Here is a 14,749-nt window from a genome sequence, read left to right as displayed (position 1 = left end):
AGCTGGGCTCCATGTTACACAGTGTGGCCTTGTTGTTTATCCATCCCAAGTGTAATAGTTTGCATTTGCTAATCCCAGCCTCCCATTCCATCCCTCCCCCACCCTTGCCTCCCTTGGCAACCACAAATCTGTGAGTCTGTTTCTGTTTCACAGATAGATTCATTTTTGCATCATATTTTACATTCCACATATAGGTGATATCATATGGTGTTTCTCTTTCTGATAAGTTCATGTGCTCTTGATGCCTCTTCCATGTGAATGTCTCCCTTCTTCCATTTAACTCACTTTTCACCTATGATTCTAAGAAGTGTGTGTGATCACTCGGAGGGGAAGGACCTAAACTCATCATTTGGTGCCAGGGCAGTTGAAGAAGCATTTCTGAAGAAAGGGATGCCATCAGAAACAGAGAACAGCTTAGACAAAGACACAGAGGCATAGAGTTCTCTGTGAACTGGGCCTAAGCAGGTCAATACAACTAAAAACTGTAGATCCTGAATCTGGAAATGGTGTGAAATGAAGGTAGAAAGGTGGCAATGAGAAGACTGCTCTGTTCAGGAGCTTGCCCTTTGGGCTAGGGAAATGTATCAGCTAGCAAGTGCAGTGTAACAGATCACCTCCCTGCTCCTTATATTTTGCAGCTTCAGACAACAAACATGGATTATCTCGAATAGTTTCTAAGGAAGCCAGGAGTGGTCAGCCAGTTGATTTTTCTCAGAACATCTCGTGAGTTTGCAGTCATGTTGTCAACTAGGACTGAGGACTCTTCTCCCAAGTTGACTCCTGTGGTTATTGGCAGGCCTTAGCTTCCTTCTGGCTGTCAGCTGGAGCCCTCTGGTCCCCTCCATACAATTGCGCTATAGGCTGCTTGAACATCCTTAAGATATGGTGGTTGTCTTTCTTTAGAGTGAATGACTGAAAAGAGAAAGAGAGAGAGAGGACAAAACATGGACGCCATGTCTTTCATAACCTCATCTCAAAAGTGATGGTCCATCATTTCTGCTGTATTTTATTGGTCATTCACACCAACAGTATGCCTTGTGGGTGGAGATTACCCAAAGATATGACTCCAGAAAGTAGAGGTCATTGGGGATCATATTGGAGGCTGGCTGTCACAGGACAATTGTCCTCTAACTAGCAGGGGATCAGAATCACTTTTAAAATGCACTGGAACCTCACATCAGACCTCCTAAGTGAGGGTCTCCCACTAAGAGAACAGCTTATTTTTTTTAACTCTCTCAGATGATTCTGATGCTGCCAGCCCAAGTCAACATTTGGGAATGGCAAAAGAGCCTGTGATCCTTCTTCTATATTTATGGCTAAATTTCAGATTTATCTTTTTTTCCAAGTGCTCCAGCCAAAGAATAGAATGAACAAACATTTAATGCTCTCCTCTATGTGGGGCTTAGGGCAGGAGGAGGAGGCAGCCAAGACTCCTTCCTCAAGGAACGTGCTGGATGTCACCCCCAAGGCACTATGGGATCTTCTATGAATCCAGGACAAGGAGCCTTTTCTGTGCTGTAGTTTCCAGCTGGCCTCAGACTAATGCAGAAGAGAGTTGATTCTTGAAATTGCCCTATTTGGGCTTCAGAGGAAGTTCTCCCAGACTGTGGTCTTTACATTTTCCTCCCATGACTCACTCTGCCCCACTCTTTCTCATATGCTCTGAGAGTGCACTGAGATGCTGGGAACTGGTCCAAACCTGCATGACAGTGTGGAAAAGGATTTCCAGCCTTCTCTCAGCCGGCAGCTTTGAGACCACTTCTGGTTGACAGTCTTCAAATGCTGCTGTTTTATTTGGGATAACCAGAAGAGATGGTTACAGAGTTGATGTTGTGTATCTAGTGTTTTGGTTCCTGATGATAGATCTTGCTTTATCACGAAGGTTATAATTTGGAAGGTGGGCTTATCCAACCCAGTTTCATACTTTTCATCACCACTCTTTATATAACTTCATATGAAGTAAGTAGCCACCCCCTCATATAATGCATCTCATCTTTCCAATGAGATTGGAAGCTCCCAAAGGCAGGGGTTCCATCTAGTTTACCATTGTATCCAATAAAAATAATGCTAGGTACCTATAATTTTCTTCCCAGGAATGAAAACCAACATTATCCTTTTAAGTGAAGAATTCATCATTGTTGTTTAGTCACTGAGTTGTGTCTGACTCTTCTGCGACCCCATGGACTGTAGACCACCAGGCTCCTCTGTCCATGGGATTTCCCAGGCATGGATACTAGACTGAGTTGCCATTTCCTTCTCCAGGGGATTAAAACTGTCTCCTACTTGGCAGGCAGATTCTTCACCACTGAGCCACCTGGGAAGGCAGGTGAAGAAGATCCTAGGATAAAATATCAAGCTAAATAGCAATGAGAAATGCACAGAAGCAAATCATTCTTTCATAGTATCGCCTTGCCTAATAGGACTATGAATTTATGTGTGACAATTTTTGGAGGGGGTCCACAGCATTTTTTTTGTAGTAATTAAATTTAGCAATATTATAATTCTAATGAGCAAGTTAAATCAGGGATCTCTGAATTTTGGAATCCCAATATTAATCAACTACAAATAAGTATTAGCCCATATCTATTATCAATGACTGAAATGTTTCTTTCTAATGAGTTGACCATTCCATCATGAAAGTTCTGAAGTGGCCAACAGATCATAGATAGAGATTTCTTCAGTCTTCTGCTTGAAACAATCACTTTAGCAAACTGCTGGCCTAGATTGAAGGTCAAATGTGTGACATCTTTAATGGGCTTTTATTCATCCTACATCCTTGGGATAATCCACTTCGATTGTCAAACGAAGATCTAGGCTTCCAGGCATGAGAAAGTCACTGCTAGCATGAATCAAAAGTGGATAGGCCAAAATGCCAGTGGATTTTGGACTGGAAAAATGAGAAGACCCATCTGCCACTAGGGGAAAAAAAAAAGTAATGAAAAAGAACTCTGTGAAGGGCACTTCAACAGAGAAGTGTTTATGAAATTACCTCTAGGATCCAATTCTAATGCTTAGCCTTTAAAGGGGAAATAAGGGATTTCCCTGGTGGTCCAGTGGCTAAGACTCCATGCTCCCAATGCAGGAGGCCCAGGTTCAACCCTTGGTCAGGGAACTACATCCCATATGTCACACTGAGAGTTCACATGCCACAGCCAAGGATCCTGCATGCTGCAATGAAGATCAAAGATAGACTCAGCCCAATAAATAAATACTTTTTAAAATAAAGGGGAAATAAGATGGGTCACAGAGAAACTAAAACCTTCATTGTCTGGAAAAGGCAGAGAAATGACCGGGGAAGAAATATTTTAGAGAGAACTTTCTTGTTGTGGAAGGGCTGAGAGTCCATGATAGGAAAGCTTAGCACCTATCTCTATTCTGGACGTTTATTTGTTGGGGGTCCGCTGTGTACACATCACGGTCTGGGACACCATTGGGGTAAGTAAATGTGACCCTTGTTCTCAAGCCCTTATAACCCCAGAAGACAAGATGCATGCCTTGGGGAAAGTTGGTAGATCATTCCAGGGCAAGAAACCTATATCCTAAGTGAGTTTACAGTAACCCAGAGAGGGTTAGCTGGGAGGAGTCTGGTTTCAAGGGCTAGATGACTTCCACAGCCTCTAAACTTTGCATTTTCCTAGACCTCCCTCTTGCTGTCATACAAATCAGATTGGTTACCAGGGGCCAAACTAGGAGCTTTCCTGTCTAGCCAGGGATGCTGTGAAAATTTTCAGTTGATGAGCAGTCCCCTGTAACCTCTTCCCTTTGGTATCTGCTTAAAGTAGGTCATGAATGGGCCTAGATCTCAGGGTGTCTGACCAGAACCTCGGAGAGCTGCCAGAAAATTCTTCTATCCAGGACTTTGTGGCTAAGCTTATGCTTATGGACAGGGTTGGCCTGATGAGTAGGGAGCCACCAAGGCTACCTACAAGGGATATTTGTGGGACGTGACAAGTTTCTCCGAAATACCTCATATAATAGCTGTGTCAGTAGCTGAGGTCATGGAATCACTCCTCTTGGCTAGAGAAATGTCTCCTGTTAGATGTGTGTGGACCAGGGAAGTTTTGTTGTTGTTCAGTTGCTAAGTTGTTTCTGACTCTTTGTGATCCTATGGACTACAGCATGTCAGCCCTCCCTGACCTTCACTATCTCCTGGAGCTTGCCTAACTAAGTTCATGTCTATTGAGTTGGTGATGCTGTCTAACAATTTCATCCTCTGCTGCCCTCTTCTCCTTTTGCTTTCAATCTTTCCCAGCATCAAGGTCTTTTCCACTGAGTCGGCTCTTCACATCATGTGGCCAAAGTGTTGGAGCTTCAGCTTCAGCATCAGTCCTTCTAATGAATATTTAGGACTGATTTCCTTTAGGATTGACTGGCTTGATCTCCTTTTTGACTAAGGGACTCTCAAGAGTGTTCTCCAATGCCACAATTTGAAAGCATCAGTTCTTTGGCAGTCAGCCTTCTTTATGGTCCAATTCTCACATCCGTACATGACTACTGGAAAAATCATAGCTTAGACTAGATGAATCTTTGTCAGCAAAGTGATATCTCTGCTTTTTAATACACTGTCTAGGTTTGTTATAGCTTTTCTTCCAAGGAGCAAGTGTCTTTTAATTTCATGGCTGCAATCACCATCTGCAGTGATTTTGCAGCCCAAGAAAATGAAATTTGTCACTGTTTCCACTTTTTACCCTTCTATTTGCCATGAAGTGATGGGACCAGATGCCATAATCTTAGCTTTTTGAATGTTGAGTTTTAAGCCAGCTTTTCACTCTCCTCTATCACCCTCATCAAGAGACTCTTTAGTTCCTATTTGCTTTCTGCTATTAGAGTGGTATCATCTGTTTATCTGTGGTTGTTCATATTTCTCCCAGCAATCTTGATTCCAGCTTGTGAGTCATCCAGTCAGACATTTTACGTGATGTACTCTGCACATAAGTTAAATAAGCAGGGTGGATTGAGAGCATGGAGTCTTAGACACTGAACCATCAGGGAAGTCTTGGAATGTGTTCAGGATGAATATAAGGTTCTATATCAAGGTTCATGAGGAAATAAAAAAGAAAAAACAGCTACAGAGCAAAAGCCAGGAAAAGAGACTGAAAGTGTTGATTGTATTTAAAAGATCCCTGAAAGTGATTGGTTGCCTAAAAGCTCAGTATAAGCCAACAGTATGGTATGGCTGCTAGAAAAGTGCCTGTAAACTGATACACTTGGTTGAGGGGAAGGGGACATTTTCCCTAAACTCTTTGCTTTTTGGACCAAGAACTGAGCGAAGTTCCAGGGCCATCTCCTAACTAGGTCATCCAGAGTAAGGACCAGCCAGGTGGAGACAGGTCTGGAAACCACATCACATGAGGAAATGAAGACATTGTGTCAAGAAAAGAGATAAGATGGAAGAGATGTTGGTTCTCTTCAAATATTGAAGTGCTACCGTGGACAAGAGCATTTATAATTTGGCTTAACTCCCAAAACTAAGATGAATGGGGAGGGATTGGGGTATAGATTTCAGCTGAATATGAAAACTCTTTAAGGCTAAGTGATGGGGCTACACATTTCAACACCATGCAAGGACTCTAACACAGGAGACAGGCTGCCCTGTGGGTGGTGAGCTCCTTGACCCCAGTGTAGTTTAAGCAGGAACTGGATGAGCTCCTGCAAGGAATATGGCAGCCAAATCCCTACATGGGAAGGACACGGGATGAGGTGATTACCAAGTTCTAAGACCCCATGTTTATCTGCATCTCTGAAAGTGCACCCAGCCAGCCCACACAAGGGATGCAACACTAGCTGACTACTGGCAGTGACCACCATTGTGTGTCAAACTCTCCCCACGGCTCAGTGGTAAAGAGTCTGCTTGCAGTGCAGGAAAGCTGGGAGATGCGGGTTTGATCCCTGGGTCAGGAAGATCTCCTGGAGGAGGAAATGGCAGCCTACTCCAGTATTCTTGCCTGGGAAATCCAATGGACAGAGGGCCCTGGGGGCTACAGTCCATAGGGTTGCAAAGAGTTGGACTCAACTGAGCGCACACACACACATGCATGAGGCTTGTGTGAATTGGGGTCATGCCTGTTACACACAGAGACACATGCAGAGAAGGGATGCCTGCTAGTGTGTGTTCTCATGTTCTCTCTTGACCTCTGGCACAAGATGACTTTGGCCTTGAAAGCAGACACTTTCCACCCTTACTGTTCTGCATCACAGTGAAAATTAAAGCCTTACCTCCCCCTATGTCCCTCAGGTGGAGCTCATAAATTCAAAAGTGGCCAAGAGTGAAGAGTCAAGTTAATGACTTCTCTGTGTCTTGTGACCCCAGGCACAAATGATCAGTCTAGGGAAGATCACAAAGACACTCCCATCTCTTCTCACCCTTATTTTGAATGGGCGTGACCAGGTTCTAGCATATCCACCCTCGTAGATGCCTGGAGGTTGAAGACAGATCACAGACCTTTAGAGATGACCCTCACAGGCTTGTGCCTTCTCCAGAGCACATTGAAATTTCCGCAAGCAGCGAGTGGAAGAAAACGGCATCTGTCTAGACCAAGTTCATCCCACTCTGGGATGCCAGAGGCGTGAGTCACTAAGCCCTGGGGCCTGGAGGATGGAATTTCACTCCATGAGCTAACTGTGCTTCCGTGGAGTCCTACATCTGCCTGGGGCATCCTCAGGGGCCCCTGACACTTCATAAATTCCCTTCTAGAGGAGGGAAAAAGTGCTGCTTCTTCAGAGGGATGACCCCACCCAAGGAGAGTTTGGCCAGAGCACAGAGCAAGTCCACTCCCTTCTTTAAGATGAGTTGGTTGATTTCGATCCCTTCCGACTATGACAGTTTGTAATCCGGAGTGGCAGTGGTTACTCCTTCAGAATGGCATGGCGTGCACTCATCGTCTACAAGGGGGTTTAAACAATCTGTAGGGGGGAAAACCAGATGATTGCTGGAAAAGTGCATGCAGACTATAAAATGTTATAAGAGATGTGCCTTACTGCTGATTCACCAGCCTGGGTTCATTTCTTCCAGAAAATTAACCAAGCAGGATCTCCATTCTCCCCTTTTCTGTGGTCTGAGTTTTAGACCCCAGAGTGGGAGGCAGGACCCCTAAGTTCTGGCCCCTTTGGAGCCTGAGACTTGCAACTATATGTCCAGAGGAACTGACCCTTCTTGGGTCCCTGGACACCAAACAGCATTTTATACAGGGGGAAAAAAAATGAGTCTCAGGCCAATTCTCAAAACGTTCTTCAAAAGAGGAAAGCAGGAGCAAATAATAAATGTTCAATACTGTTGGTTTAAAGTGCACAGATCTTTTCTAAACCTATAAAACAGAACTCCAAGCAAACCTCCCAGGAGTTCAGAGGCTCTTGAATCAAGAGGCTTTGTTTCCTGTCTGTGGCTGTGGACAAGTTGGAAAAAGCATTAGATAAGGGGAGATTACAAATCCAGATGCCCTGTGAGCAGCCGGCCCTGCTCTGGCCGGTCTGCACATTGCTAAGTCATGTGCTCATAGAGAGGCTCGTGGCTAGGGCCGGGTGCTGTTAGGTCAGGGAACATAACGGGTCTTTTCCTTTTCTTCAGCCTCCCCACCTCACTTTCTTCTCTACTCATTTTTTTAAACTTATTTTTATTTTTGGCCTCTCTGGGTCTTCGTTGCTGCATGTGGGCTTTCTCTAGTTGTGGTACGGGGGGCTTCCCATTGTGGTGGCTTCTTCTCTTGCAGAGCACAGGTTCTAGGGTGCACGGGCTTCAGTGATTACGGCGCATAAGCTTGGTTGCCCTGCAACATGTGGGATCTTCCCAAACCAGGGATCAACGTCTTCTGCATTGACAGATGAATTCCCAGCCCCTGGACCATCAGGGAAGCCCTCTACCATTTTTGAAAGGCTCTTTTTGCCAAAGCAGTTAGGTTCCCAGAACTGATTAGAAATTCTCCAGCTGTGAGATTTTAAGGGTGGCCTATGGGCTTTCCTGGTGGCTCAGATGGTAAAGAATCTGCCTCCAGTGCTAGAGATCTGGGTTCAATTCCTGGGTCAGGAAGATCCCCTGGAGAAGGGAATGGCTTCTCATCCCAGTATTCTTGCCTGGAAAATTCCGTGGACAGAGAAGCCTGGTGGGCTACAGTCCACAGGGTTGCAAAGAGTCGGACACAACTTAGTGACTAACACACATATCCTCTGAGTGGCCTCAGAGCCCCAGTTTCTCTTTTGTGACAGCAGGCAGCCCAGGAGGTCTAGAGGGGCCAGGAGGATGGAGCTGGGAGGAGAATATTCACTTCCAATGGTGAGGGCATCCAGTACCCCTCCCCTCCACACTCTCATCTCCTACTGGAGGGACCTGGAGACCTGAAAAACCTCTTTCTTCTGCTCTTAACCACAGGGACGGAGGCTGTTGCGCATTTTTTAAATTCCAAGAGTCCAGGTTTTTATTAGTCACAGTTAACTGCCACATGCTTCAGGGCTTTCCCCCAGCAGCAGCCTTATCCCCCCAGCATCTGGGGGCTCTTGAGGGTGGAAGCCTGAAGACAGGAAAGGGGTAATTAACTCTGTGTGCTAAGTCACTACAGTCGTGTTCGACTGTGCGACCCCATGGCCTGCAGCCTGCCAGGCTCCTCTGTCCACGGGATTCTCCAGGCAGGAATACTGGAGTGGGTTGCTATTTCTTACTCCAAGAAATCTTCTCAATCCAGGGATCGAACCCAGGTTTCCTGCACTGCAGGCAGATTCTTTACCATCAGAGCCACTAGGGAAGCCCATAATTAACTCCGCTGCTGCTGCTGCTAAGTCACTTCAGTCGTGTCCGACTCTGTGTGACCCCATAGATGGCAGCCCACCAGGCTCCCCTGTCCCTGGGATTCTCCAGGCAAGAACACTGGAATGGGTTGCCATTTCCTTCTCCAATAATTAACTCTAGAAAGGTCCAAACACTTCCCAGCCAGGAATTTAACCCCCTACTCCCCATCAGAGAGGAAGCGCAGCAGATTGTATTGGACGGTTTAGGAAAGAAAGGGGGGTCTGTTTTCATCTCTGTGCAGTTTAGAAGGTGGTGGTCCCTCCAAGCTAAATATAGCCCTACTTTCCCAGATGGTTGCTGTATAGCTGGCCAGCTTCCCTATACGGCAGAAGGAATAGTAGCAAGTGGGCAGTTTGTGTTGGACCCTTCAGTAAGTAGGTAGAGGACCACGCTGGGAGCCCACAGCATCTGCCCAACTGTCAAGCTGGACCATCACATGTCACTCTCCTGGGTTTTCTCTCCCTGCCTACAGGGAGCTTGGGCGAGAAGAGGTGTTATATATACCCTGTCTGGTGCTAACATTCCATAATTCTGTTTATCGAGAGCCTCGACATGGTCTGGGCTCACCAGCCACCACAAGGGGCACAAGAGGAGTTCGAGGGTGACCTATTTTTCACCACATCCAAGAAGTAAAAAGGCATTTATGCAGCTAACAGAGCAGACTATTCGAAACTGGACACATCCTGGCAGATTTGGGAACCCTGACTCCTGACCACTGTGCTGTACCCACAACCCTTTGAAAATCATAAACACCATTATAATTGCTTGTAAGCTGAAAGAAATAGGTAATGTTTTACTTACTCATTAGATGAAATCGGTGGCTAAGTAGCCTTATAATTTGTTTTAGATGAAATAAATGAATGGTAATATGTACTCCAACTGTAAAATTTTTTAAATTAATTAATTTTTGGCTGCTCTGAGTCTTTGTTGCTCTGAGCAGGCTTTTTCTAGTTGCGGCAAGGAGGGGCCTGTTCTCTCGTTGTGGTGCATAGGCTTCTCATTGCGGGGATTTCTCTTGTTGTAGAGCACAGGCTCCAGGGGCTTGGGCTTCACTAACTGAGGCCCTAGAGCTCAGATTCAGCCCTTGTGGCACAGGGGCTTAGAGGCCTCATGGCATGTGAGATCTTCCTGGACCAGGAATTGAACTGGTATCCCTGGACTCTTAACCACTGGACCACCAGGGAAGTCCTATACTCCAACTTTGAACAATGTGGATGGGATGGTAAATTGTGCAGCTGTTTCAAAAGGGAGAGGTTCATGGGGAGAGATTTGTGGGACGGATTCTCTATGGAAGAAGTAGGGGCTTGAGCTGGGCTGGAGAAAGCCTCTCTCTGCCCTGGTTGGGAAGGTCTTTTCTGTAGGGTGGGGCTTCTGATATGATTGGGTTAAAGGGTGGTGACAAAGAGACCAGGTGGCCCATTAGAGTCAGCCACGCCAGAGGGGTCAGTGACAATGACTGCCCCTACCCCGTCTCCATGCGGCTGTTGCTAAGGCAGCTGGAGGCTGTCTGTTCATTCATGCATTCAGTACATTTTAATCGAGCACCGGATTCTATGCTGGGTACTGGGAATCACTGATGATATTCAAGGACAGTCTCACCGTCCTGAAGTTTGCTGTCCAGTAGTCCAGTAGTGGAGAAAGGGGCTTCCCTGGTGGCTCAAATGGTAAAGAATCCACTTGCAATGCAGAAGACCAGGGTTCGATCCCTGGGTTAGGAAGATCCCTTGGAGAAGGGAATAACTACCCACTCCAGTATTCTTGCCTGGAGAATCCCATGGACAGAGGAGCCTGGTGGGCTACAGTCCATGGGGTCGCAAAGAGTCAGACACAACTGAGCGACTAACACATACAAACAGTGAAGTCATTACTTTGCCACCATGGTGATGGTTGCTAGGAGGAGATGCATCAGGTACCCCACCTGGGAGCGTGCTGGGCGGTTTGGCCAGGTCCACAGACTTACTTGATTTGTGGCCTCAGCACTCCCGCTGGCTTAGAGGGACCAATTGCAGGCGCAGGGGTCATGCCAGCTTCCTGCGGTCAGCAGCCCTTGCCTGGTCTCCAAGGAAGCAACCTCTATTGCCTGCTCCACTGCTTTCAGGTTGGAAAATGAAACAGGGCATTTGATTCTCCAGCAGCATTGCAAAGCTCTTGATTTATAGGAGAAGGGCCCAGACTGCCAGCTTTCTCCTCTGGTGGTTCAGCATGACCTCAGCTCTGGTGCCACTCCCATCCCGACCCCCTCCACCCAGGCAGGTCTCCATCACACAGAGCTGAGCAACAGAAATCACCACACTGCCTTCCCTCTTCCCTTTCATCTGTCTGGCCCAGTTGGAATCACTGGCTCGAGAATGTTCCCAGGAACTTAGGCTGTGAATTTCAGATTTGATCATCAAACAGGGATAATTACAGTGTAGCCAGCCTCTTCCAGTACAACATGTCTCACGCTGTTTACAGATGTTACCCATTTGGACAAACTGACTGAACACGTGCTGATGGTCAGATCAGCTTTTAATTCCATTCAATAACTATTTAGTAGCCTCCGATTTCTAGGGGGAAGAGGGGAGGGTGTTAAATAGCTTGGATGGCAAGAGATCGCATGGATAAAAGTGCAGCTGTCTCCTTGCCCATTGATAAGTCACACAAGAAGTGCTTATGCTGTGAAGAGAGGCAAGCCCCAATGTTTGTTTTGCATTAAACAAAGAATAAAGAGGGTCTTTATTACATTTCTGGCTTGAGAACTCAGCATTTCTAGTTAAGCTGAATTCCTGTGATTGGATTTTTTAAAATGATTATTATTAGTAGTTTATTACAAAAATATGTGAGGACCCACTACGTGTTGTATCTGCTGCTAGTTGCCATGGGGAATACAGGAATGAATAAAAAACAGGTCTGTCCTTGAGCGACTCACAGTCTGAGGTGGCAAAACTCATGGAAACATCAATACTACAAGATAGTCAATATAAGCCAAGGATAAACTGAGGGACTCAGAAAGCAAATGCTAGAGAATAAAGAAGTCGAATCTGTGTGGATGAGATATTTGAGGGAGGAGGGGCCTCATGGAAGAGAGGATCCTAACTAGCTTTCCCCCTCTGCCATGAGTGACAACAAGTGACTTGCTAATCTGCTTGACTAATGTCAACCTCACACAGTTCCTGGGACTGGTATCCTTCAGCTGGTATTCTTCAAATGACTGAATGAGTGAGATTATTTCTAAGGGTCAGGAGGATGCTCATTGGTAGAGAGAAAGCAAAAAAGGATTGCAGGAAGCAGCTTGATGCTGGCATTAAGAGTGGCACCAGCCTGGCAACAAGGGATGCTCAAGGCTGGAGAAAAGACAGGGAGGGGATGAGGTGGGTCTGATCAGGAAGGCTCTTGACCTGGAGTATAAGACCTCGGGGAGCCACGGGAAAATTTTGAGCCAAACACACGAGTGCACAGTGGTCAGGTGGATGGATATGCCAGCCACCTTTGAGGAGGACTGGGTCAGTCATTCATATGCCCCAAAGAAACAGAATTGTGATGTTCTTCTCTTACTTCCACAATTCTCACTGCACACCTGCCTGGACAACAGAAATGGGAAGGAGATGGAAGGGTAGGAAAAGCATGGCTAGGGCAGAATGAGCCACAGGAGCAAGGAAGAGAGAGGGAGCAAGAGGCTTGCAGGCTGCAAACTGGAAGGGCATTGCCTCACTCAGTGAGAAGAGGGAAGACCAAGGGCATCCTGGGTGCGTTTGGTGTGGGGTGCTGACGAAGTTGCCAAGGTGGCACCTGGGAAAATGGATCTCTGTCTGGAAGCCCATTTTTTAACAATAGCTGAACAGGGCTTCCCTGATGGCCCAGTGGTAAAGAATCTGCCTGCCAGTGCAGGAGACACAGGTTTGATCCCTGGTCTGGGAAGATCCCATATGCCACAGAGCAACTAAGCCCATTCATCACAACTATTGAGCCTGTGCTCTAGAGCCCAGGAGCCACAACTACTGAGCCCACCTGCTGCAGCTACTGAAGCCCCACTCTCTAGAGCCCATGCTCCTTAACAAGAGAAGCCATGCAGTGAGAAGCCCGAACACCCTAACTACAGAGTAGCCCCACTCACGGCAACTAGAGAAACGCCCATGCAGCATTGAAAAGCAGCACAGCCAAAAATTAAATAAATAAGTAATTTAGAAAATAGCTGAATAAGTAAAGGGCTTTGAGAGCAAGATGCAGGAACCTGTTAGCTATAGAGGGAAGGGGCTTACTAAGTGAGCAGCAGTCATGCAGAATGAACCAGTTGTCTGTCCTGGTGGGATGCTGGTGGACCACTACCTCTCCATCCTCCCACCTGACACCACTTCTCAGGTGGGAAGGCTTGGTCTGATACATTAAGTAATTAATTGCATAAGTAAATGACAACTTCTAGAGGGAGGGAGGGGAAGAATTGGACTAAGATCTGGCTCTTGGAAACAGGCCCTCCACAGGAGGCGATGAGCTGAGTGCCGACTCTCAGCAGTGAAGCGCGTCCTTAGAGGGTTGCTTGCCTTGCCTCCCCCTGAATCTTTCCCTGATGCAATCCCCAACTAGACTTTCAAAACTGGTGATTTTTCCTCCTTGGCAATAGCCCCAGACTCTCACACTGTGGAATCTGCAAGTCATTCACAGATGCTGCAAATGTGAAATGTCATTCAAGCACAAGACTGGGAGACCAGCCCTGGTGATCATTCACCAGCCCTTCTTTCCACCACCCAGCTAGGTACAGCAGGGCAGGTTATGGCCTCAGGGCACCCTGATTTTCCCCTTTGGAAGCCAGTGATAGTCACTCCCAGGGCTCAAACCCTCCCTGGAGATGTGCTGAGTTTTGAGTAGGACAAGTCCAGAAGGTTCTGTGAATTCCTTGGAGGGAAGCCTTTTGGAGAGTTTGGTGAACTCCGGTCTCTGGCCGGAGGGCTAGCCTTCAGACTTTCAAGTTATAAAAGGGGTCAGATATATTGACGGCTTCTGGGCTCTTGGGCTAAATGTGAAACGTGCAAGTCTAAAGAGACATCTGTTAGAAAAGAAAAATGCGCATAGGTTTTAGTGTTTTAAATCTTCACTGCCCTTTTGAAGTTGAACTTCTAGGGGAAAAAAAAATTCTACTGCTTGCGGTTATGGAAAGGATTCCAAGGCGGTGAGGTCAGAAGGGCCGTTGTGTGTGTACGTGTGTTTTCCTACACAGAACTCTCTGAACAGCCCCTGTGAGCTCGTTAGCCAGCAGCAAGCCCTGACTGCATGCCACTGAGGGTTTCCCTGCTGCCCCCTGGCCTGAGTCCAAGAGCAGCTGGGAGGCAGCCCTCTCTTGTCACGTACACTCCGGCCTGACTCATAGCTTCTCTGGGCGGGGCACAGGGTGGACTTCAAATGTGGGCTTTTATTGGGTGGACCCCCAAAGGATGCCTCAGAAGGCTGAGTCCCAGGCGCAGGTGTGTCCTCTCAGTAGCTGGCAAGGGATGGGATGAAGGCAGAAGGGTGAAGACCCAGAGGCCCATTGTGGCGAGCATGGGCAGGAACTTGGAGTCAAAACTCGGTCTTCACCCTTGTTTATCTACTTACTGGCTGTGTGAACTTGGGGAAGATGCCAAACCTCGCCAAGTTTTCTCGCTTTTCGCCTGTAGTCAGGGTATACCGTTAGCCCTCTCACTGGTTGTTATGGGAACTGAGGAAGGAGATGGACGCAAAGTTCTGAGTGCAGAGCCTGACACGTAATGAATTGGCTGGCATTTGATGAATGAGGGCCCACATAATCGTTATGATTTGGAGAAGAACCAGGGCCCCAGGGTTGGGCAGTAGGGAGGAGGCTGGCAGGGTCCTTGGAGGGAGAGACTGTGTTTTATGGGATGAATGAATGACTGACTGAGGTGGATTTGAGCCCAAGATGGTGGGAAGAAATTAGTTCTGTGGAGAGAAAAGAGGAGAAGGAACTTGCCTGACTGCTCTCCCGGGGCTTTGCAAGGAAACCCT

The 14,749-nt window shown here is 47.0% G+C and overlaps 1 protein-coding gene and 1 non-coding gene across 2 annotated transcripts in view; one reads left to right on the top strand and one right to left on the bottom strand.

The window, feature by feature from the left end:
* Nucleotides 1-14,749, top strand: part of LOXL2 (lysyl oxidase like 2) — a 112,809-nt gene that overhangs the window by 42,760 nt on the left and 55,300 nt on the right. The window lies entirely within an intron of this gene.
* LOC120867825 lies at nt 2,600-2,735 on the bottom strand. Its single transcript, XR_005722032.1, has one exon. It is a non-coding gene; the product is annotated as a small nucleolar RNA SNORA2/SNORA34 family (small nucleolar RNA).

The sequence above is a fragment of the Oryx dammah genome, unplaced genomic scaffold (assembly GCF_014754425.2).
Source record: "Oryx dammah isolate SB20612 unplaced genomic scaffold, SCBI_Odam_1.1 HiC_scaffold_1, whole genome shotgun sequence".
In the NCBI taxonomy this organism is placed as follows: Eukaryota; Metazoa; Chordata; class Mammalia; order Artiodactyla; family Bovidae; genus Oryx; species Oryx dammah.
The sequence above is the reverse complement of the archived record's forward strand: the minus strand, read 5'-3'. Positions and strand labels throughout refer to the sequence as shown.